The sequence below is a fragment of the Olea europaea genome, unplaced genomic scaffold (genome assembly GCF_002742605.1).
Source record: "Olea europaea var. sylvestris unplaced genomic scaffold, O_europaea_v1 scaffold5366, whole genome shotgun sequence".
Classification (NCBI taxonomy): Eukaryota; Viridiplantae; Streptophyta; class Magnoliopsida; order Lamiales; family Oleaceae; genus Olea; species Olea europaea.
The window spans coordinates 10,519-14,300 of record NW_019263691.1 but is presented as its reverse complement, the minus strand read 5'-3'; the positions used below and the strand labels follow the sequence as shown (position 1 = coordinate 14,300).

The 3,782-nt window shown below is 31.1% G+C and overlaps 1 long non-coding RNA gene across 1 annotated transcript; it reads right to left on the bottom strand.

Annotated features, from left to right (window-relative positions):
- Positions 1–796: 796 nt before the first annotated feature.
- LOC111388894 lies at positions 797–1,591 on the bottom strand. The gene is made up of 2 exons (XR_002701648.1): positions 1,381–1,591; positions 797–1,283 (listed from the first exon to the last, which is right to left on the bottom strand). It is a non-coding gene; the product is annotated as an uncharacterized LOC111388894 (long non-coding RNA).
- Between the last annotated feature and the right edge of the window lie 2,191 nt (positions 1,592–3,782).

Genomic DNA, 3,782 nt, shown 5'->3' with positions numbered 1-3,782 from the left:
ATCGAAAAATTGCCTTAAAAGTCGTCCAAAAATTCTGAAAATTTGTCCAGATTTTCAAATTTTTTGGACGATTTTTAAGGCAACTTTTCGATAACTTTCAACCATCAAAATTGTCGAATTTTGATACCGTTAAAAAGTCCACAATGTCCTCTTCAATTATCACTCAAAATTTCCCCGTAACTCCAAAAAGTTCGATCGGAATAAACCCACAAAGCCAGCATCCTGAAAAGGCGAAAATTTGGACAGAGTTCGGGATGCTAACTTTGTGGGTTTATTTCGACCGAATCTTTTGGAGTTATGGGGAAATTTCGGATGGTAATTGAAGAGGACATTGTGGGCTTTCTAGCGGTATCAAAATCTGACAGTTTTAATTGTCGAAAGTTGCTGAAAAATTTCCTTAAAAGTCGCCCAAAAATTTTAAAAATCTGGACAGATTTTCAGAATTTTTGGGCAAATTTTAAGGCAATTTTCTGATCGAATCCTTCGAAATTATATGGATATTTTGAGTGATTATTGAAGAGGACATCGTGGACTTTTTAACAGTATCAAAATTCAACATTCTTGATGATCGAAAGTTGTTGAAAAGTTACCGCAAAAATCGCCCAATTATTTGAAGAGACGAGTGGTGGATGAGTGTAACTATATGAAAAGATGAGTAAGCATTCAATAACCTGTAAAAGATGAATGAACAAGTAGTAATCAAGTGTAAAGTCCAATGAACATTGGTTAAATTTATTCGAACCCTTGCTTATTGTCAAAAGACACCTCTCTCTCTCTTCTTTTTTTTTTGTTTTTGTTTTTTTTTTAAAATACTGCTTCACCTAACAATCTCCTAGCAACATACAAAAAGAAAAAAAAGGCGGACTGCCTGACTGACTTCCCCTTTTTTTCCTTTTTTCCCTTTCTTTCTAAAGTAAAAAATGAATAAGAACCCTTGCTTATTGTCAAAAGACTTCTCTTTTCCTTTTTTTTCTTTTTTTCTTTTTTTCTTTTTTTTAAATGCTGCTTCACCTAACAATCTGCTAGCAACATACAAAAAGAAAAAAGAAAAAAAAGAAAAAGGAAATTTTATTTTCAACTTTCACGCCAACAACATCATTATTCCAAAATTTATTTACTTGAAAGTAAACTTTTAGGCTTAACCAAACATTATAATTGGGCTTCTGAAGTAGAACCTGGTTTCCATAAGCATCACCAAACGCAAGACTGATGTGGTCTCGAGTATACCGGATTGAAGAGCAACTTGTCCTTATGCTCACCGTAAATGAACAGCTTCTTCGATTCTAACATACAACAACCAAAAATAATTGAAATGTAAACTGACTTACTAAAATGTGCTAATAATCAAACAATTTGACGTCCATATAACTGAATAATTACCTCGGTCGTGTTGATTTTGAAAGATGGGCGAATCTGCGGCCGAGGGAAAATTGGTCGTGCTTGTGAAAAAGGGATTATTATGAGAGTAAAAAGTAGAGTAAAGAACAAAGCTCTCATCATCTTCATTGAGTAAATTCAAAACCTGATTATTTGGATGAGATACTCAGAGAATGAAGATGAAGAGGGTATTGTTGGGCGTTGTAAGATTATTACTAGTACATTTTTGGATTTTTGTTGAGAAAAGGGGACACCTGTATTACTTTCGGCCGTAGAAAATAGAATTTACAGAGTTAATTGTTACCATGGTCACTTAACTTAAGTTTATATCTTTAATTGGTCACTAAAGTTTAAAATATTAAATTTTGGTCACTGAATTTAGGTTCATTTTTCGATTGCTTACTGAAGTTTAAACTATCGAATTTTAACTACTGAATTTTGAAAAATGTTGTACATTACTCACTGCAAAAATTTTATTAAGCATTTAAAGATATGGACTTAAGTTGAGTGACCGAAACTCAACATTTTAAACTTTAACGACAATAAAAAATATGAATTTAAATTCAATGACCACAAGAACAATTAATTCTAATTTACATTTACATCCAAAACCTTCTTAATATTTGTCAAACGGGTCCTTCCTTAACAAGTACTTTGTAGTTTATAGTACCCTATAGTTTTGTATGGACTCGTTTACCATCAAATTTACTTATTACTTATAAGTAAATATTTTAAGTTTAGCCAAGCTTTTCAAGCGTTTGTTTATAATGTAGACTTGTCATTTCGATTTCTCCACAATAATAGAAAATTTTGAAAATGATGTTCACGTTCACAAGATTCATGTGTGATTTTTCAAAGTGCTATGACAATTGAAGTAGCATATCATTGAATTTTGGCTCCAATTTTATCCATAATGACTATTTGTTTTGTGTTTGAAATAATAAGCCCCCATTTGACCATCATTATTTGATATTGTAATTTTTGGAATAGTATTTTTTTGAAAAATGAGTGATTAAAAAGAACAAAAAGTCTTTTATTGATGTGTAATATTATTTTATTGAAAAATGTATAATTAAAAAGAAAATGGAGAAAAATGTATTACAAATTTAGCTCCCGTTTGACCCCTATTTTGGTGAAATGAAAATGAGTGGAATAGTATTTTTTTTTAAAAAAATGAATGGTTGAAAAAGAATGAATTTTTTTTATTTACGTGTAACATTATTTTATGGAAGATTGTGTAGTTGAAAATAGGAGAGAAAAAAATGAAATGTAATAGAATTAAAAGTAATAGGGGCTAATTGGGGCATAAACGTGGCTAAATCCCAATGAAATATGCAAGTACTTTTTTGGATTCCATTATCAGCATAGGCCTCTAATTAAGACGGTGTACTTTTATTGCAATAAAAAAAAAAAAACTTCACGTGTATGTCGTGTTAATAAAAAAATAAAATGTCCAAAATAGTCCTTGTATTACTCAAACTCTGTAAATGGATACCTGTCTCCATCGTTTTTCATCTTCTCGAAGGAATACAACTAATCCAGGGATAAAAGCGTAAATGTACATCGTTTATACCCAACTTTGAATACCGCTGGGTAGAAAGGAGTGTACAATATAAAACAACAATTAAAAGAAAAACAAAAAAAATTGTTTACAATATCACGTCGTAGAATACTCTACATCAAATATACATGTAATGCATACAAACATGTAGCAATTTTTTAACTAAGAACCTTGAAATAAGCTACTAAGGTTGACCATCTAATCAAATGAGCTTTAAATTTTCACTACTTACATCAACCAAAAATAGAAAACCTTGATACATTGGTTGATCCTAGGTCCTAGAGGTAGCAACAACAATGTGAGGAGTACATGATCTAGATAGTATTTGAACCTTAAACAAGTTCGTACCTAAAAGTGTGAACACAAACACTTTTACAAGTTGGTACCGTGAACTAGACAATATTAATGAAAAAAGCTAAAATCTTATTTATATACTGCAACACAAACTTTTTATCTTGTGTTTATTTAGTTTTGGCTAATTTTCTAAAAGTTATTTATCTGGTTAAAAACTTTCTAAGTTAGGTGGCTTCCTCACAAAGAATAGAAGCAGAAGCTATCCCAAACAAGCCTTTAAGTCAAAGTAATCATAGAAGTACTTTACAACCAGAACTGGAAATAAGAAAGCGCAATAACTATAAATGAACTAAAACATTAGTTGGGAGTTAACATTAGTAACATCAAGAAACACCTGCATAACAGCACTTCAGTCTCTAATGTTCTACGCCTTTCTACTTTTGTAAACTCAAAGAAGCGAGATGCTTGAGAAATGTTCAGAATTCAGTAGGATTTTTCAAGCGTACAAGCCTTTTAATTCTATCTTTGTCCGTGTTCTCCAATAAACCCT